Genomic DNA, 22723 nt, shown 5'->3' with positions numbered 1-22723 from the left:
TTAAGTGGTGTAATATGTACATCAGACACTCGTCGATGTAACTGCATATTTCGCCTTAATATAAATGTAATTAAGTAATAGATTTATGGACTCTATCGATCAAACATAGATTTGATTTCGTTATGGTTATTGTTATGGTGATATACATAATTGCGTATGCATTTTGTAATACGACGCAAAGTGCAATATTGTTTTTTTTGTTCTTAGAAACCGATGTTTATTAATTTTTAAATATTGTGATATATTCATAATTATTTAAGTTTTTCATAATGTGTCTTGAATAATTTTCTATGTGTATTTGTAATTGTATTAATCGATTAATAATTTTGTATGAAATAGAAACATTTTTCTATTCATACATTTGTATATTGAAAGAAGCATGCATCCGAGACATGCATTTTTTTATATTCACTTGTGTTTAAATATAGAAAAACACATTTTTTAATGCATCGAGAATTCGATATTTTGTAATGTCCACTTTTTGGTCATTTAAATTCTTTATTTTTTCAATTTCATTATTTATTAAATAATCCAATTGAAAAGTTTTGATCGTGGATCGTACATCGAATTTTATTTTCCCACACATGCCCTTTTTATCTAGTTTTTTGTTATAGAAAGTGTACTGTATTTTCAACCTGTAATGTTTAATATTGCAAAATACCATTTTATCAATGGATATTTACAACAATTTCTGCAATAGTATTCCAAGGTTTGTAATGTAATCATTTAAGATATAAAAGTAAATTAATAAAAATTACGTATAAGTTACATCGTAGTAATATAAAATTTATTTTTGTTTTAGGGTCATCGATATTGGCAAGATTCTATTCCACTGTTTCTAGTTTATGTTCTCGTAATAGTCGTTGTGTTGGTTTTTCTGTTTAAGAAAGTGTATGAATGTATGAATGTATGGGTGCGTGAACAAATTTTTGGTATTTGTTTAGTATGTCAATTATGCATTTATTATCAGGACATTTTCATTGGTAGCTGCTAAGTTAGAATTATAAATTACATTGCAAGATAATAAGATAGTTTATCGTGATGATAAAATGAGTAAAGCAAAAAGAATTTTTTAAATTATTTTCTTTTTAAAAAAGGATTAAACAATGTAGATTTAATAATAAGAATAAAATAATTCAACGAGAAATTAAAATATTTTTATCAGGTTTTAAAATAACATGAGAGGGATATTTTTTTTTTATAACTTTGCGAATTTTTTATTATCATTAAAATAATATTCTATGCACGTCAGTGGACATCAATTCGTGCGTTCCTATTGTAACAACTTGCGTGTTATTACATTGTAAGTTTCAGTCGAATGTAAATCAGAACGTAAGAACTTCTGTATTATATTTGAATTTCAATCGAATCTATGATATGTCCAAACGTTTGCATGTTTGCGTTAATTTAGGAATGTAATTCGGGTAAGTAGGTCGATTTGAAACGATGTTCATGATATTTCTCATCCAACTTTAATAAATAAGTTGGATGATTAGATTCGTGGCTCGTTTTTCGTGTTGAATTTTTGAAATTTCTTTTTAATAAATGATTAATGAAATGAAATTAATTAAAAAAATCAATGTAAAAGTAGAGTCTTAGCCCGGGGGTCTCCGGACACAGCAACCTCCTCGTGGTGAGACCTGGGTCGGTATTGCTTGCGAATTATCCTAATCAAATTCTAAACTATGTAACGCAAGTACTACCGGGCGAATGGCTGTATTAAATTCAATCTAAATTTATTTAGAATGTTTAATTATATTATTCACTTTCTTTTGGTCCTTCTGACACATTGTTTATATTTAAATTTATCAAATAATTTATTAAAAAATAAAATCTATGTATATACATAATATAATATTTAAAGTATATTATGCATGTATGCAGATACTTTTAATTTTTGGTATTCGAGATTTTTTTAGCTTGGGCGAAGATTAAAGATTTGCAATTGTATTGTATGCATGTATTGTTGAAAGGATTCATGAAGCAGTATTGTCCAAATAAAACTTAAATATTCATCGTTATCAACCTGACCCAATCCTGACGTTTATATTAAGTTTAAATAATAAGTTTATAATAAGTAATAATAGTTTATATAAGTAATAATAAGTTGTTCTACGTATAGAATTCCCTCTCATGTTATAAATCGAACATTTAAAGTGCATAAAATGTCAAAGAATGCAATTCTGTAAAGTACACATATTTGTTATTTCTATGAAAAGTTCACGTTAAGATTTTTTATATTTAGAGTGAATTAATTTCTTTACTCAACCGAAATAGAAACATAAAAAATGTTGCGATTAATTAAATAAATATTTTTAAATCAGTTCTCTATTAGATTTCGACATATTAAATATAACATTAAATGCAAGTAGATTAAAAATTATAGAGTAATAAAATAATTGTTAATTCATTGATAGAGAGAGTAATAAACCTACGATTATATTAATGTGTTTTAGAATATAACGATAAGATAGATACGTAGGATAGTAATATATCATTGTTCATGAAAGGATTTGAATTATTTCTAGCGCTCTCATTTCATTTATTTGCGTTAGCCGTTAGACGACGAGTACAAATTTCGAAAGCATGTAGGAGATTCGTGGGAACTTGGTCGTGGTGTTACGTTTGGATGAATGGACGTTTCTTCTTCTTTCATTGTTCCTCTTACCATTCCAACACGAGTCTCCTTGCTTTCGCTAGGGCTTCCTGTTTCTTCTTCAAGATCCTCGAAGCAAACCAGCAAACAAGCAAGCCAGCAAACAAGCAAGCCAGCAAACAAGCAAGCCAGCAAACAAGCAAGCCAGCAAACAAGCAAGCCAACAAACAAGTCAGCAGCAAGCCAGCAACAAGCCACCAAGCAACAAAGTAAGTTAGTAAGTAAATAAGTAAGTCTACTATTTCGGTTTGGGTCATAGTATTTCATAGTGGTTGCTAACTCTCTCGCGGTATGGACTACGAGCTGATGTCATTCTCGGACACGGGACAAAGATGATAATAATAGAAATGATATCAGCGTGGGAGAAGTTTCCTCGACGAAGTGACCTTTGTACTAAACGGGATCATGTTTAGAAATTTTTGTCTTCTTATAAAAAAGATATATAATACTTATATTGCATATACGTACATATGTACATGTAAGATCAAATTCATGGGGAGAAGAAGAAGATGATGATGATTTTTTTTTTTTTTTTATTGATTCATTTCAACGACGACGACGATTAAAAAACACACATATAAAAATACGTAACTACGAAATCATTTACGTCCAACGTATATTCGTCTAAGCGAATAATAATTAAAAAAAAGAAAAGAATTCATACGTGTACCGTCTAAGCTTGTAGAGGGAACACTTAATCATCCCGCGCTACGCAATTATTCTAATGAAGGGACCAGACGCGTTTCACATACATACATACATACGAAGAAGAATCTTTGACCGAAAGAAAGAGTATGGGGTGTAGGGGTAAGGAGGTTGGGATAAAAAGAGAGAAAGAGAGATAAAAGGAAAAAAGAGTAGTCGACTACTTTAGACCCCCCATGTTTTTCATTTGAAACTTTCATATAAGAAGAACCTTGAAAATCTGTTACGAAATCCTTTTAACCCTTTCATCTCTTAACAGACAAATTATTCCTTATGTATTATTCGAGATGGTAGTAGTAGTAGTAACAACTGGTCGCGCGTAAAACGTTTTCGTAAAATTCTTACTCGGAGATTACAGTTGGAAATGAGTAAAACGAGCCGCTTACAAACATCTTGAAGGATTTAAAGGAACGTTCTTCCGCGGTTACATCTCGTTAGCTGAAGTTTCAACGACTCGGTGGCGGCAGGCAGCGACTGGTTGGTTGGTTGGTTGGTTGGTTAGCTTCCGTTTCTCGACGTCGATTTCTCTTCTTCTTCTTCTTCCTTCTCTTCTCTTCTGAACGTTTTCTCTTCGTCTCTGAGAAGAAGAAGAAGAAGAAGAAGAAGAAGAAGAAGAGAACTCGTCCGGCAACGAGAGCATCATTTCTTTCCTCGAGCATGAACGCATACGCGAACCCCTTCGTGCCATTGTTTGTTAATGTAACCGCGTGCCGTTTCTACTTACTTCTTCTTCGTCTTCGTCTACCTTTACCTGTTTCTCTTGGACGTAAACGTGTATGCAGTTTCTTCGTGTGCGGTGATTTTTCTCTGAGAGAGGAGCCCCATTGTTGAATCGGGACCTCGACACTGGCCAACCTCGGGCGACAAGAACCGAAGACTCTCCTCCTCCTCCTCCTCTCTTTTCTTTCTTTCTCTTGCATGCCAATTAATTTACCATCCGCGACAAATGCTGCTCTCGTTATTATCTTCGTTTTACCATGGACAAAAAATATTACGAAGTTTGTAGTAGCCCTTACGTAGGAATCGATTTTTGATTTTCGATTCTCGAAGCAAGCTTACGTTGTCGTTGTCGTTGTCGTCGTCGTTGATTGCTGAATGTAGAATGAAGATGAATTATTTAGCAAAGACCCGTTATCTTTCTTTCTTTCTTTCTTATTCTTCTTCTTCTTCTTCGTCTTCGTCTTCGTCTTCTTCTTCTCAGGGATGGTGGCATTTCCTAGTTCGAAAGAATACAGGAACGGAACATCTGACAAACGGCGGCCGTCTTTCGGTTTAAATGCGACTGGCATCACACTGAAATCCTGATCTTTACGACAACTACGGAGGCGTCCATGAACGATACTAAAATTCTCTAGAGAGAGAGAACGCTAAAAGTTAACGTTCGCGACATGGTGGTCGTCTCTCGTCTCTCTTAAATTCTATCTCAGTTCTATACCTTCAACCCCGATAGAAAACAAATACTTACTGCATTTCCTCATCCATCGATACGACATCGAATAGCGGCCGTGTTCAATTCGTAATTCTCAAAGAGAGAGAGAGAAGAAAAATACAAAATTTCCGACTTTGAACGTATCAAAGATAAAATGAAAACGTTTGGAGGGATGAAGTGGGAGGGGGATCAGGGGGGTGGAGGGAACGAAAAAGTAATGATACCTTCGAGACGATAAAATTTTCAATATCGACTAAATCTTTGACGTTTTACGTCTAGTCTAGGATACTCTTAAATCGACTTTAACTCGAACTATTCGAGAACTAGATACGCGGCGAGCTTTCTAGGTGGTCTTTTGCGTGTCTTTATTCAGCCCGGAACCTTCCGTTCGTCTGTTCGTCTGTCTGTTTGTCTGTCTGTCTCGTCTTTGTGGTAAACCTCTCATGAACACAGGCGCCGTTTCTTACGAGACTATCCTTCGATAATCTTTCGCCTGTCTGCCTGTCTGCCTGCCTGTCTGTCTGTCTGTTTGTTCGTCTGGAATTTAGTTTGTGAGATTAGTTAGAAAATAACTTAGATTGTATATCGTTATATTTTAATTTTTTTTTCTTGATAAAACAAAGAAACTTTTTTTTCAATAATATGTGATACCGATTACGGTTGTTTTATTCGTTGATGAAATCGTTTATGCATAGCGAAAATTGTTTGATATCGAATAATAAAGTTTAAGAAACTATTCGAAAAATTGTAAGATTTTGTGTTTTATCTAACTCTCTCTATTTGATTTTGTAACCGTAACCCTTTTACACGAGTCTAACCGTAAAGATCGAAAATAGGTCTCGGCGCCGTTCCTGAAGGTAGTTGCATAATTTATAAACAATTGAATCGTTGTGCAAGAGTAGCTCGAGCCAGGACTCCAGGAGGTTCGATGCTTCGTCATCGCATTGGTCGGTTCTTTCAACGATAAAACAATGACTCCTCCGTTGTTTTGTGCCGAGCCAATCGTCTCTCTTAAATTTCTAAACACCTTTGAGGAAGAACGTCTCTCTCTCTCTTGAGTAGAAATATATAAAGTATATGATATATATATGTGATCGATTATTGTTCTAAAAAATGTATTGAGATCTGTCTACTAAAATCCAAAATTTAATGTGTTATTATATGAAATAATGACAAAAGCGAATTTTAATCTATGTATATATATTTTTAATTTATATTATATTAAAAAAAAATGTATATATATATATATATATTTCTATGGGACGTTTGTGTGCCACCCACGCAAACCATTGTCGCGTTCAACTCAGTCAACGACGCGTACCAATGTTCTCTCATCGAAAGTAATTTCTGATCGATCTCTCTTTCATGTTGTATCTTCAAAGACGATTACTTCCCTCGAAAACCACCCACCCTCCTCCAGCCATCCGCCCCCTTTCTTTACGACACGAGAAATAAACGTGAAGAATTTCTTAGTATGTTAGTTGTTGAATGAAAAAATTACTATTTACTTTTGTAAAATTGTTTCACGCGATGTCCACAATTAAATGATATTAATTAATAATTAGAAATTAAAATAAAATTCATTGTCGAGAGTATTGTGTAGAATGGAAAAGGAGAAAGAGGTTCCTAACGAGCGAACCACATCCCTTGATTCTTATTTATGCCAAGACGACAGTGGCACGCTTTTGAGATAGTTAAATACCCGCGTTCTCGTCTGATGTGGCGAAGCAATAACCGCAGAAGCCACATTTCCATTATTCGTGGTCAGCAAGGGTAGAAAGAAAAAGAGAAAGAGAGAAAAAAAAAAAAGATTGGAAAGGTTTGACGCGAATGGCACGAGCGAGTAACTTCCTTTTCTCAGTTTAAAATGAATGAGTTATTACAAATCACCATCGAATTATTATCCCCTTTCCTTACTTATCTTTACCATGAAAATGACACTGTATTTATGTTACAAACTATAAAGAAATTGATCTCGCACAGAATTTTAGTTCCCCTTGCCTTCCCTACCTCCACCACCATCCTTGATTTTAGTTTTTCCTTTCGTCGAAGGGAATGTGTATTTTTTTGTTTTTCTTTATTTTTTTTTTTGAGATCTTAAGAGACCAAACCCAACCCTCTCCCCCTCCCTTTACATCGAGCTTGCTTTACAACGACCTTCGTTTTTTCTTCAACGTGAAAGATATTCTGGACACGACCGATGAAATGATGGACGTTGGTAGACTAGTTTCATGGCTATTTCTTTTTTTTTTCTCTCTCTGTCTTTCTCTCTTGCGAATAAAACGAGCGGATGTACTTTTATGTTCTTAGTCTGACGCCAACGACATAACAACAACGACGACGACAACGGAAGCTCTTCTGCGAGTTTTTTGTTAAATGCATTCGAGTGCATAACGAGTGCAAAGCGTTCCGCGAAAACTACGGATTGGTACAATGTCATTTCTTGTCTTTTTTAAACGAAAAAAGAAACAACGGAAACGCGTTCCCTTAATCCTAGAACTACAAACTATTTACCCCACGTGGATTTTTTAATTCCTAAAAATTGTTCTGATAGCAATAATCAGACTTTTAAGTATATGAATTGTTTGGTTTTTATCATGCCAAAGAGAATGGTCAAGAGCAAATTCAATTTTAGTAAAGTTTAATCGGTGAAAAATCGATTTAACTTAATTAAAGTATTGAAAAACGATCAAATCTTCATTTAATTTCCGAAAAATGTATAAATTTGTATACCTCAGCTAGTAGTTTTAGGGTTAAAGTGAATTTACATCACTTTAACTTTCTAAAAAAAAGGAACATTTTTTGTTTTTTAAATGCAACATTAATGCATAGAAAAATGATTTGTTATTTGTCGCTAAAAAATACTTTTTCTTTTATATTTTATAGAAAATAATATAGATAGAATCTTTGTATATTTTATTTTCGCGTAGAAAATCGATAAGAAGGATGTCAAATTGCGTTGATCAAATTGATCGGTTTACTCGAATATTCGTTATATTTTGTTTGCTATTTTTTTGTAGTTTTGTAAGAAAGAAAAAGAAAGAAAGATGAAGACAACCCTTCTAAGGAAACTTGCACTCTGTTTGGTATCCGTGGTATCCCCCATAGAAAACGTTTCTCGCATTCTGATCAGCCGAAGTTCTCCTTGAACTTGATTCGATCGGTGTGTTTCTTCTTTATTTTTCTCTCTTTCTTTCTCTCTCTTTCTCTCTTTCTCTGATTCGAACGGATGGATACGACAGATAGGAACGTCGAAAAAGGGGGGTAGGAGGGGGTGCTCAGAGAGAAGGAATGAGAGAGAGAGAGAGAGAGAGAGAAGGGGGTGTCGTCTTCTTGAAGTTCTCTCATTCGATTCATCGTCCGACGAAGAAGAAGAAAAAGAAGAATAAGAATAAGAATAAGAAAAAGGAAAAGGGACAAGATAAAAAGCTACTGAATGAAGTCTGGTTGGATACTTGGAGAACTTGCGTAGGTACTTAGGTATCTTGTGTCGGGCATCGATCCACGTTCGTACGCGTAATTTATGAAATTAATTCGTTTGATAAAACCCCCATCGATCTCTTTAATATTGATGTCGACGAACGAAGGAACGAACGAACGAATGAACGAAGGAATGAACGATGTAATGTATATTTTTCATAGGATATATAAAAGTGTATATACTGTGCAAGTATTGTAATATATATATTTACGCGTTTTATGCACTATCAATAATAAATATTAAGAGTGGAAAAGTATTTTATAACAATTGAGTAAGTCAAGTATTAATTAATTATCACGATTTTTTAAGAATTACTGATCGTGTGTTAATTACAAGAGGTAATATTATTGTACAGATATATTATGCTATTTATTTATAAAATTCAATTGAGAAAGAGTTCTTTTTAAATATACAATAATTGAACTTTTGTTTTTTTATTATTAGAGTCACGCGAATTAGTTGGGACAAAAAAAAGATCTAGAAACGTTTATACGAGAACGTGAAACTGGATTCTAATTGCTGAGATACTACGGTTAGTTCGTTCGTTCGTTCGTTAGAAAAGGGAAAGGTTTCTCGCAAAAGTCGGTAGTTCGTGATGACCTGAAGAAATGGAGAGTAAAACGTCGTGTTGTGTTCTTTAGATTCTCTCGTAGTAAAGCGATATAAAACATGGATGGCTGGGGCGGGAGGGGGGAATCTTTTATCGAGACACGATGCATCCAAAGAATTATAAATACTATCTTGTTATGTGTGTGTGTGTGTAAATAGGTAAACTGAGTAAACTGAGACTAAACAGACGTATCTTTTTGTTTTATCTTTTAAAACCGATAGAAATAAGATAAAATAATGAGATGACAGGGGGAGTGAAGGGGGGTTTGACGAGGATGTCGACGTTGACGAGAGTCAGTCAGATGGGATCGCGTGGGATTGATTCGGCCTACGTCGAGAACAGAGAGACGGCTTGGGTTTGATAATAATACCAACTGATGAAATGATTGAGGAAATCTCCAAACGGTAGTCGGCCAATTTAGTTGTTTCGTTTTTATCCCCCTCCCCCCAGTCTCCTGTTTCTCTCTCCTTCTCCTCCTCCTCCTCCTCCTCCTCCTCCTCCTCCTCCTCTTGGTTCTACTCCTTTCCGTCTATCTTTCTCATAAATAATCTCGAGTGATTCGTTGAAACCGTTGAAATATTCTCGTTTGTTAGAATGTTACGGGCAATTTCGCCATATCGTTGGCAATAACTTGGCGAACGTTTTCATTGAACGACGTTTTCATGGATGGTCGAGTGTCTAGAAAGGCGGACGTATACAGTAAATCGTACGAAACGAAGTAATTGGACGGTTTAGAAGAGGAAAGGAAAGAAATATTGAAAGAAAGAGAGAGAAAGAGACAGAGAGATATGGTGGGAAGAGTCGGCAAACTTCAGTGAACCTTTTTAAACGTGATCTCCCCGTTCTCTTTCGATCTTTTTCGATCTTCACAAATTCCTAAGTTGGAATAATAATGATGACGTTAAAGGAAGGAACTAGTTTCTCTATTTATCGATTAAAAGTATATCTATTTACAACAGATATATATATATATATATAGATCTATGTATATACTAATGTAACCTAACGTATTTACGACGACCACCGAGCTTGAGAGAACTATATTAGAAATTGTATCGTAGGAAAAAGCGTAATCCCTAATTTTATTAAGAGTACCTTACAAACCGATAATTTTGTGCACCACTACCGCCGTTTGATTACGTTGTAATAATGATTAACGAGTAGCTACCGCATTAGCGTAGTTCTCGTGCACGCACGGAAGTTAAAAGATACCACGGTACTCATTAATAGAGAGAGAGAGAGAGAGAGAGAGAGAGAGAGAGAGAAAGAAAGAGAGAAAGAGAGAGAGAGGAAGGTGGTAGGAAAGGGGGGACACCATACACGTTGTTGGATAGACCAACTCGAGTGCGCTAATGTAAAATCCTTCGAATGATTAATGCCTCCGAACTCTGCCGTTATAATACTACTCGACCAGGAGGAGAGGGAAAGGGGGGTGGTTATCCATCCCCCTTGACTTAAGATTTATTTTTGAGGATTACTCGAACGATACTCGGCTCGCGTCATCGAATAACACCATTGGAGGACCACCTAACTTAGAATGATTTCATTCAATTTTTTGGCCACGTCGCGCTGATATTATAATAACGATTACTCGAGAAACTTGTTATTGATATATTCCTCTTGCTATTACTAATTATTACTTTGAATCATTTCTTTTTACAACGATGACGTAGTCATCTAAACGTTTCCCTTTCATGTAACATCTTTTTACGGTGAAAAATTGTAGATTCTATTATTAATTACTTGGAAAATAGAATCACGTTGAAGTCTTGCAAAATATAACTAGATATATATGTGTACAGATAGGAAGGGAAGAAAAAATATTGAACTAACGAGGAGCTCGTTTAAAATCATTTCTTTAATACTTACAGAGGAGAATACGGCAGGGGGAGGAGATCGGTGACATAATCGGAATGCGGTTAAATTAATAGCGTCGAATTCCTCGGCGACTTAAACGTGTGTCCCACTTCCTAGTAGAACTAGAAGGAATTCGTTTCGTTTTGATGTTGAGACCAATAAGAAATTCTTTTTATATAGGAACTTACTTTTTTTTTCCTATTACCTATGAGAATTTAACAATTCGTTTCAATTATAATTCTTCGTAAACTTTCGAATCTCAATTAATCGTAATTACTATTGTTTTTTTAATGTGAAAATCAATATATGTTTGCTAAATAAATCAATTATATATTTTTATTTTTAATTTTTGTATTTTATTCTATACGCGCGAGATTGAGATTAATTCCTATTAACCCTTTGAGTGCTAATGTTTATCAATGTGAATTTAAAATAATGTAATATTTTTGTCAGATGAAAAAATTATATCTGTGAGAAAGAAAAATTGTAATTTATTAAATATAATTTATTAATATAAGCATATCTGTGTGTGGTCACATTAATAATCAGAAATCACTTAAGTTAAAAGTATTCACCACTCAAAGGATTAATACAGAATTAGTAAAAGAGATCAAGGTAAATGTAAAGATAATTGCGGATAATTTAGACAATGTGTTTGATAAATGATGTAGATATTAAATACTTGGGAAAATAATTGAATGGATAAAATTTATCGATTTCGGTAGAAGAAAGATTCGTGGAACGTACTCGAGGACGAACGTTCGAGTCCTCTCAACCCACCCACGCCCATCTCGAGTCCAGTCCAGTCTGATTTGTAGGTTAAACGAACGACGGACTTTTCTTTCTCTCTTTCTCTTATGGTCGATGGGTATAAAGCTAAGCGCGTTTTCGCTTGCATCGCTGCGAGCAGCAGATCTCAGCCTACGTGCACTTTGCATTTGGCGAGTAAACGTGGGCGACAAATTGCGGTAAATTGCTACGAAAATCAGGAAATCGTACGTTAAACCGTACTCCGTTCTCCAATCTTCAATTTTCTTCATACTTATTCTCTTGCATTAGTATATTACGTGGATTCCTATTTTTTTATTTAATCCAATCGACGATGTTATTATCAACGAATAAAATATTATTCGAATCGATTTCTTTACTCATTGTGTTTGACTAATAATAAGAGAACAAAATGTAATATCTACAAAAATACTTTAACACACAATATTATTTTCAATTAGTTTATTGTCGTCATGCAATGCCAGATTATATATGGCATGCGGAAATTCTTATTCACAAGTGTAAATAGAAAAAAAAAAAAAAAAAGAGAATGCAAAAGTATAATATTTTATTTATCTCCTAATAGATAGATAGATAGATTAAATGCTTTATTCTCTAAAGANATGTTTTTTCTTTTTCTCTTCCTTCCACCGTTCTTTCTCGATTTTCCCCTTTTTTTTCCCGAAGTTAAATTTAAAAAAAAAAAAAAAAAAAAAAAGAGAATGCAAAAGTATAATATTTTATTTATCTCCTAATAGATAGATAGATAGATTAAATGCTTTATTCTCTAAAGAGGTAAATTAGAAAAAAAAGGAAAGAAAGTTATGTAATAAGAGGAAGAAGGATGAAAGAAATAGAGGAGTCGTCGCATTAGAGTGGTCGGCACTTAGCACACATGCCACTCCCATAATTCACAATCAATACGATGCAAGATAGTTAATAAATTTCATCTTGATTTTTCGATGTCAAAGGTCAGCCTCACGAGGCAGATGCGAGCCTTCGAGATCATCGTCTCTTTCTATCTTACTGTTATTTCTGTTTCTCTCATTCTTAGCGTGGGCGCGACCATGTATACACCTTCGCCGAGGAGTTATGGTGTCCTAGAAGCATAATCACAATGGTAGGCGATATACTAGAGTGACGCGTCCGCTAATGGTAAAGTCATGTCGGGTCGGTCGTTTTTTTTTGTCCAAATTAGTCGCCGCCACCACCATCAGCAGCAGCAACTTGGATGCGTTTGGAAAATGCATCGACGATGCTTTATCCTTTTGCATTTATATCCAAATCGGTGTTTTTTTTTTTTTCTTTTCTTTTAAATTTAACTTACGGGAAAAAAAAGGGGAAAATCGAGAAAGAACGGTGGAAGGAAGAGAAAAAGAAAAAACATGGGGATTAAGTCGGCAACTAAACCATCCATCCCATCGACTCGTTGCATAGAATATGCCATTAAAGTAGCTTTACCGCTTCCTTCTCGAACTACCATTACTACTACTACTACTACTACCAATACCAACACTATGCTATTACTGCTATGACTATTACTACTTTGTAGCACGATTAATTAGTTAATGATCGACTCCTTGCTTTCTCTGAAATGACGTTTTAAACGAGATCGATATTTCTTTACTCGATGTATATTCATTTTATTATTTTTGTCAGATGATTTATTAAGAGACAATAGTAGTAAAGCCAAGCTGAAAGATTTCTAAACTGTCTGGGTTTAGTTTAAATATTTAAATTGCTAGAGGTTTTAGTTTATATGTTCATTAATAATACTCGGTCGAGAAAAAATATAATATAATATGTGATTTGACGTTTTTTTGTGTGTTAAAGGATATAATACGATTATTATATTATTATTATTATTATTTTAGTCGTTGCGTGCTAAATTCTAATTGGAATATAGTTGTACGTTTATGGGATATTCTTGAAACTATTTTCTTACTATTACGAGTTTACGAGGAGAGAGAAACCACGCGCAGTAGACACACACGGCTTGCCAGGATGTCATACGATTATTTTCATTTATCATTAGGTGATATTTATTTTCGCCTGCAACACATCCGCGGTGGTGGGCCTTAACGCGTTGTTGCTAACAAACGTTGATACCCACCACGCGAACTTTGCATCTGAGTAAACTTTTCTTATCAGTGTGTTCTATCAATGAGTACAGTCAACGTCCGCTCCTTTCTATCTCTTTCTATTCCTCATTAATTCAATCTTACACAAACGTTTTCTTTCTTTTCTTTTTTTTATTTCTTTTTTTTATTTCTCTCTCTCTCTCTCTCTCTCTTAGAAAATGTATGCAACGTTACATAACAGGATATTGGTAAACGGTACATTTTATTTTCATTCTACTAAGAAAGATTACAATCATGGATAATTTAATAACACAGCGATCGACTTGAATTTGTTTAGAGATTTTTTTTCCATTGAAACCACTTTTATAATTACTAGCGTATAATTTAATCTCTATAATTTTTTCTGTTTTAGAAAAGAAAAAAAAATGAAGTAAATTATTTCATGTTTAAACTGTATAAGGCGTCGTATAGTTTGTACTTGATAAAAATATCAATCATTCGAGTTAGATAGGTTAAAATGTGATTAATTCTTTTTAAATAATTTTTATCGATAAAAGAGACATTATAGGATTTTTGTAATATATATTTTCTCTCAAAGTTTAATAGATAACTTATTTATTTATTTGAAATCATTGTATTGCATGCGAACGAATTAAAAGGTGATCGAGCATGCGCATATTCAGAGGCGCGAAACGTACACGTGTTTCTCGTAACGCGGTTAAGAATATCACGTGTGACACGTGCTCGATTCAACCATACGCGATCACGTTTGAGATATTGCTCGTGATATATTTTCCAAGGCACCTGGTTTACTCGCGAACACTACACGTGAAACGGATAAATCTTTGATGTTCGAACTTAGGCTTTCTCTGTTACATACTCGAATCCATATTATTGTATCGAAGTTTAAAGCACCATCACCATCACCATTGATATCACACTTGCTTGTACTTTTCAGTTATAGATAATTCGTGTTTCCATTTTGTATTTTGATTTATCGTTAATTAAAAATTCATTGTCGAGTAAATTTCTAATCAAATTTTCTCTTATTCGCGGAGGAAGAGATTTTTTTTTTTTAAGTAGATACAAAATTATTTTACTATTATAATTTATATTAGAGTATTCTTGTTCCTATGATTGATTGAAGCATAGAAATAATCAATTGGTTGTTTATCTCATCGAAAAATAAAATTATTAATAAAAGTGTCTTTTAGGGAAATTGGACGGGTTGAACAATTTTTTTTTAGAACGTTTGTTTCGATCCCATTAAATTTTTATCAGGACTTTTTTTCGGCAACTGAAAATTTTATTATGACTTTTTTTTTTTTTTAATAAAGTATATAGAATATACTTAAAGTATATAGAATATACTTAAAGTATATAGAAATAATTGTTCAAGAAATATTCGAAATACGTATCTATACTTACTTACGTTGAATCCCTTTTTTTTTTTTCTCTTTCCCTTCGAAATACCTCGTGTCCTTTATCGACTCGCATTTCTACGTTCCGCGAGTGGACTTGAAGCAAGGCGAAAGGAAGAATGGTCGGTTAACGAAGGCACAATGTCAGCCAATTATGTTCGCGCTGGAATGCGAATTAGCATCGCTAATCACGCGCACAAAGAACGATGGATTTCTTGCGACGACTACCGGTCCCCCGTCCCCCAACCCCCTTTTCTTCTTGCACCACCCTCTTCTCCTTCGGTTGCTTTCTTTCTTTCTTTCTTTCTTTCTTCGCTTCCACTTCTTTCAAATGGTTTTAACGAACTTCGTGCTAGAAATACGCGTCCGGTTAACAAGAAGTAAAATGATCGTTCTAAGACGCTTTTCTTTGAGAAGGAAAACATTATTCCAGTATAGTTTAGCCTCTTGTAAGTATCTATATATGTGTATGTAATGTGTGTTAGTGAATTACGACTTCCTATATAGTAAAGATAGATTATATTATAATATCGTACACGTGTGGAAACGAAACGGCGATCCGCGTGCAGGTGCAAAATCGGGAAATCATTCTTGACGATGTGTTGCATTAAACGTGTTTTTCTTTTTTTATTCGACGTCACTTATTTTATTTGTTTTTTTTTTCTTGATCATTCAGAAAATCATATGAATATCGGTTTGTGTAATTTTTTAATAGAAATATTTAGTTCAGAAAAGGGAAAAGATATAACACAGTACGAAAGCGGGAAGTTCGTTTGACTCGGAAGGAAGAAAGGAAGGAAGGGAAGACCTTTCGGTACTTATTAGCATAATTAATATCATTATTGTTATGTCATATATGGAAAGAATGAAATGAAATAAGAGATAGAGGAAAAAGAGGAAAAAGAGGAAAAAGGGAGAGGGAAGAACGATATTGGAACGTTGAACGTGTATTACACGAGTCGTATATATGCGAGTCAGACAGCAAGCTACTGCTCAGGTTGGATATGCTAAATACCATTAAACAACGTTGTTTTATGCTAAACGACGAGCGTACCTCCTCTTCCTCTTCCTCCTCCTTATCCTCATTCTCATCCTTCGTGCTCGCGGAAAGAACAATGCACAACGAAAGACGCACGCGTCTTCTTCTTGCTTCTCGTCTTAATGGCAAAAGACATTCTTCGATTGAAATTACGACGACAAAGACAAAGACAAAGATAAAGACGACGAGGACAACATGATTGGTTTCCTCTTTACTATCTGGAACAAGATTTCCCCTTAGCCACGTTGGTTGGTTGATTGGTTGATGGTGGTGGTGGTGATGGTGATGGTGAATGAATGGTAATGCAAGAAAGCGGTTTAATTGCTAGATAGAAGGCGGGCTAAAAGAAAATCAAATAAATCCTTTCGAATGTGATAAATCATAAACGAAATTTTTCATTATACTACATACACACACACACACACATACATTTTTGCTCGCGCGTTGATTGAAACAATACACGAAGGTCTTTATTAAACGTCGTCCCCGTTGTTTGCCCCCGTTGTTGTTTTCAGGCCTCCGGGGCTTGCACACTCGCCACTTGCATGCATACAAATATGCATCGGTGAGAATTCTTTTTCTTTTCGATCAATGTAATATTATAATCAATTAGAAAATAACAAACGTTTGATTTTGTTTGTTTGTTCTTTATCTTTTATTATTATATTATATATCATCGTGGTCGGTCGCGTTATTGGAGTTTAACGAGGCTTACCTACACCGTAGAATGAATAACGAGAGATTTAATAGCCAAGAGAATTCTCCCCCCCCCTCGCTCCCTCCGCCCACTCCTCTCCACCTCCCACTTCTGTTTTCCTCTATATCGATTAGAAATCGACTCCGTGTGGCGGTGTATCTATCGATAGTTGCAGTCTCGCAGCTTCTTGACGCGTTCTCGAGTGAAACGGGCGAGCTCGGATGTGTTTATCGAGACGTCGTAGATAAATCTCTCGTCGTGGTTCGCGCGAACGTACCACCATCACCACCATCACCATCACCATCACCATCACCATCACCGTTAACAACACTAACACATATAGAAACCACTCGTTTATTCCTCTCCTATCCTCGAGAAAGGGCTTTCTAATTGGATTGCCTGCCTTAGATCGTTGGAGTAGTGGTGGTAGTAGTAATAGTAGTAGTAGTAGTAGTAGTTCCTTGCTGGAAAACGATTGAAAACTCTCTCGGATTTTCTATTTTATTTATTACGGAAGTTTAGATCCTACAACCAGTCAAATCATTAGATTAAAAGCGTCTTATCTAATCCCAACGTTTGTCGTTATAATGACCGATGAGAATAAATTATTTTCTCGAGTGAAAATGATTTTTTTCTTTTCTTTTCGTTGGAAAAAGTAGAGAGATAGGAAGGATTATTTTTGTGCATGCATTTATGAATATTAATATTTATATATATGTATATAGGTGTTCGGTTAAATGATCGTAAGTTTATTTTGGTGAAAGATTTAATTGTATTTTTATTGAAAAAGTATCAATTATATATTCTTCTTTCTTTTCGTAAAATTCGTAAAAATGATTTGCTATTTTTAAATATTATACCAGCTGTTTTTAAGAAGATAGAACTATGTTGATAGTAGTAATAGTAATGGTGATAGTTATCACGTTAGGGGTCCGAGTTGATTTTTAAACATTTGTATTATATACCATGACTCTACGTGCCATGAGTATTTCTTTTCTTTCTTTTTTATTCAAAGATGAAAATAAAGAAGAAGAAGTTAGTCATTTCTTTCGTTCGTTCATTTTCTTGTTGTGGAAATTCCTCGGGATTAATAGGATAAATCGAAACTTTTAACATTAAACCTACTTTTACATTTCATGTATACTTATATTCTTAACATGTTTCCTAAATATATGCATTCTTATAGATATATTTTCACAGAGAATGAGATTTTAACTTAAAAATTGTATAACGAACACTAGTATATATATTTTATTTTATTAATAAATGAATAATCTTTACATTTATAGACGTTTTTTTACAAAAATTACTTCAGCAACATCTATACAAATTACAGGAAGCGCAAATCATTTGACCGCGCTTTAGAGATAGGTTTAGTGTTAAAACGATGTCATTTCTTTCGTAGTCCCGGAAATAATTCATCGCTTAGCGTCGTTTCTTGCGTCGATAAATAACTCTTTCTCTTTCTCTCTGTTTTTGAGATAGAGAAAGAGAGAGATAGGTCAAGTCAAGTCAGAATGCGTCAATATGGCGTAGCACCGGCATAGTGTGACTCACTGACGCGCGACGAGCAACGGCCCCCGACAACAAGACGATATCAAAATGCACGACGACGGTCTTTCGAGTACAACCAAGCAAGCAAGCAAGCAAGCAAGCAAGCACAGGGCAGGCCGGTGTGTGCTTCGTTCAAAGACTACTCGAACGTTCCAACAGAGAAATAAAGAAAGAAAGAAAGAGATAGATAGATAGATAGATAGATAGATAGATAGAAAGAGTTAGGGATCCTTTTCTCTTTTTCTCTTCCTTAACTGTCTCTCCTCTCTTGTCTTGAAAATTTATTTCGACTTGTTTATTAGTCTGAATCTGAACCTAACTCTATAGCTACGACAAATTGTATTTATTAATGAGATATATAACTCGATTGTTATAAACAGTTAAGTCAATTTGAATGATAATCGAGGAGCAAGTAATTAACACGAATATGTATATATATATATATATATATAATCATAGAGTGAGAAAGAGAGAGAAAGAGAGAACGTATGATTCATAGCACTTTCATCCATACATAGAAACAGAATTACATTTATGTTCTCACAGAAGAGAAGAGAAGAGAAGAGAATATATATATATGTATGTAGAAAGAACCAGATGTGTATTAAAACGAGTATTACAAATGTCTATGTGTTTGTAGGTTGGGAATAGAAGGGGTGGGGTTCGAAAGGTGGGGTGGGGTTCTTTGAATTTCTTTTAAGTTCTCTCTTCTCTCTACACTAAATAATTTTACGAGCATGCGAGTGAACGAACGAACGAACGAACGAACGTAGGTAGGTAGGTAGGGTTCGACCGGAGTCAACATTCTGATGATTTTTTTCCAAACTCGTCTAGATATTTTTCAGTTGTCAGAGACGTACAGCAAGCGTACGTATGTCTGGGGTATTTCAGGACGAGGAGGAGGAGGAGGAGGCTCGTCTCTTCTCTTCCTTTGGAAAAACCGTATGACATGGATGCAACTAACTCGTCGACCAACAGACAAACGACGCGCCTCTAAACACGACGAACGGGGAGATAAAGAAAGGAGAAAAAGTGTGGAAAGGTGAACTTGCACCACCCCTTCTCCCCAGACAACCCCAAACCCCCTTTCCTCTCGACACGAAACTTCCTCGACTATATCTATGGTGTAAGTAAGACGAACGCGAAAGGAAAAGTTTTCGAGTGTGGGTGGTGGTACACGTGAGGAGGGTGTAACCATCCTCCTCTTTCTTTCTCTCTCTCTCTCTCTCTGTTGTATTATTCTTTCCGATTTTCTATCTCTATCATTTTTTCTCTCGTCTATGTATTTGAGACAAGAAAGTTATAATGCGACAATCTCGAATGGAAGAAAAAATAATTCTACCGATGATTTTTTCATTTGAAGGCTTCGTATTTTTTTTTTGTTCTTCCTAATTAATTAAGACAATTTTTTTTAAAGAGAATCACATCGTCATCCGTGATTCTTTCTATCTAACTACCCTCGTAAAGATTCAATTCTACGTCTTCCAATGGTTTTTTTTTGTTAATCTGTCCTTTCTTGCATACCATTCCCGAAATATTTTCGTGAACGTTATAAAAGGGGACCCTTTATGAGGAACGCAGAAATTGACTTTCCGAGTTATACTACGAACTCGACAGCTCGTTAAATCCTTTTTGCTTTTTTCTTTTTTTCGATGTGGGTGGGGGTAAAGTAGTCTAGTAGATATGCTTCATCTTTTTACCGGAAGGAAGAAAGGGAAAGGAAGAGAAGGGACAGGGACGAGAAAGATTAAAACTTCTTCTAAACGTGTTCCCTTTTTATAAAAAGGGAGAGATAAAGAAACAGATCTCTCGTCATGGTTTCAACGAAGAATCTATTCTCGGTTATTCCGTAAACCACGAAAGATTCTACGACGGAGTGACGTTACCGGTATGGAAGTAAATAATCGTGTGGTGTATTTGCATTCGGAATGCAGCTTATTCGAGGAAATAAAAGTCAATGTAAACTGGTTGTTCTTTTAAATCTTTAATACGATAACACGCGTATTGTAAATAATTGAAATTTATTTATATTCCGGGCTAAGAATCCCCACCCTTTTTTATTTTCATTTTCTTTTCTTTTTTTTTTTCTAAATCACTTAATAGACGCTAGTTTGGTAAAATCATTAGAAGTGGGAAAGGGTTAAAATTGTTATATTTTACATACAATAAAAATAGAGAAAATATGTAACACGAAAGATCGTGCCACGTATCATATTATCATTTACATATGGTAAATAAAGGAACACACATCAGATTCTTCTTTCTCGTATCCATCCAATTCACGTTCATAAACTCGGATCTGTTTTCACGCTACTTATATATATGTATATTTACTTATACATATATATATATATATACGCGTATCAAAGTTTGCTTGAACGCATAAGAGAAGTAGGTAGCCTTGAGAGTTGTTTCGCTAGGATTTTCCATTGGAGGAACTTACACATACTGTCCGAGGCATCAGCTGCGTGCCAGGATCTTTATTTCTTTCTTTCTTTCTGTCTTTCTTTCTTACTCTATCTATCTAACTATCTTTTCCCTCTTCTCGATTTGTATTTCTGAGAGAGAGAGAGAGAGAGAGAGAGAGAGGATAAGAAACGTGTGTCATCGATTTGCATAGTAGCTACGCGAATAGACGACGAGAACAGCAGCAGGTTTATATCGGCGATATAACTTTGTTTCTAAACTCGTAACTTGGAATAGGAGAATGAGTGTGTGTACCTTTTATATCTCACATCGGGATTCATTTCTCTATCGTAATTTCATCTCTCTTTACCGATTAATATTCATTTTTTAAGTTTCTTTATATTTCCTATTTTTTGTTGTTGTTGTTTTATTTTGTATTCATTTATTGTAGATTTTGTGTGACAATTATCTCGTCAGATTAGAAATTGATCAATTATTTTAGTGAGATATAATAATAGTAACATCTTGCAATGGTTTATATTATTTATGATTTTTTTTCTTTCTTTCAAATTTTCTATTCTTTTGAGAATAAAGGTAAGGTAAACGAGAGCAAAGAATTACTTCCGTTTTTATATGGGAAACGCTTAGAGCGAAACGTCGAAGCGAGAATCATATTACCGAAACCGTTATAATACTAGGCTTGCGTACAGAAGAAGAAGAGGAGATGAAAAAGAGAGAGAGAGAGAGAGAGAGAGAGAGAGAGAGAGAGAAAGAAAAGGAATTGGGTGCCGAACGATTGTAAAACGGTAAAAACGAAAATAAAAGATTTCTAAGATAAAATAGACCGGAATTTCATCGTCGAATTTCCCCCTTTCGTAGCCATTAAAATATGGTGATATCATATAATGGTGATTTTTAACCAATATAAAGAAAAGGAAGTAAGGAAGCAAGTATTTCGTTTCGTGAATAATTATAAATAAATAGATACATATAAGATAGAAATAAAATAAAATAAAATAAATAGAATGAACGTCAAAATGAATAAACAGATATTATATATATTATATCAATGATATATTTATATTTATTAATATCAATTTCAATATTGACAAGGTACAAGGTATGTGTGGTATTATATAGAAAAAAAATAGATCAAATCAAAAGGCTAATAACTTTCGTTCAATTGAAAAATCCAGTTTTTTTTTTTCGGTTCTGAATCGTTTCCACCGTTTAATTATTGTAAGAAGAAGAAGAAAAAAAACAAAGTGAGCGAGGGGAAAAAGAAATATAAAAAAGGAAATAAAATAAAAGAAAAATAATAATTCGAGATATTTATCATAGATCATAGATACGAGCTTGTTGTCGCGCGGTAGTCAAGACCATGATCGAGAAAGCTTCGTACACGTTAGTATAACGCGATAAATTTCTCGTCGATCTCTGGCCGAGTTAAACTCGAATTTGATTTATAGACGTGCGAATAAACGTTCGTTCGTTCGTTCATGGTGCTATCGATGAAGTCATTAAACCACGGGGACTTCTCTCCATGGTGTGATACATTATCGAGTTTGAAAAGAGATAGAAAATATGGCCAATCAATATGGCCAATCAATATGGTTGTTCTTCTTATCCTCTTTCTCCGATTTATTTGAAACAGATAAAAATTCGAAAATGATTTCTATCTATGGGAACGCGAAGATGAAATTATTCCTGCAACGAAGCTACGATAGGTAAATTACTTAGTGCATAATTTTTTGTATATAATATAATTGACTGGACACGTGTATCCAAAGGGTTAAATTTTGTAAAAGAAATTCTATCAGTGAATGACGAGGGCAAAATTATCTTGCGAGATATTATTTTTTTACATTTCCACGCGAGTTATAATTTGTGTATGATTTTTTTGTTTTTTTTTGCTTTTTTATACCGCGACATTTAAGTTTTCATTTTTTAATTGCATCGTCATAAAATAATTACGTGTATGCGGAGGAATGATATCTTTATTTTCTTTTCTTAAATATA

General features: G+C 34.4%; 1 protein-coding gene across 1 annotated transcript in view; it reads left to right on the top strand.

Annotated features, from left to right (window-relative positions):
• Positions 1 to 2824: 2824 nt before the first annotated feature.
• LOC106789570 overlaps positions 2825 to 22723 on the top strand; it is a 189580-nt gene continuing 169681 nt past the window's right edge. The window contains exon 1 of the mRNA XM_014753908.1: positions 2825 to 2865. The gene's annotated coding sequence lies outside the window, so the exon portion shown is untranslated. The remainder of the gene's footprint in view (positions 2866 to 22723) is intronic.

Source organism: Polistes canadensis, unplaced genomic scaffold (genome assembly GCF_001313835.1).
Source record: "Polistes canadensis isolate GaletaPanama2010 unplaced genomic scaffold, ASM131383v1 scaffold_191, whole genome shotgun sequence".
In the NCBI taxonomy this organism is placed as follows: domain Eukaryota; kingdom Metazoa; phylum Arthropoda; class Insecta; order Hymenoptera; family Vespidae; genus Polistes; species Polistes canadensis.
The sequence above is the reverse complement of the archived record's forward strand: the minus strand, read 5'-3'. Positions and strand labels throughout refer to the sequence as shown.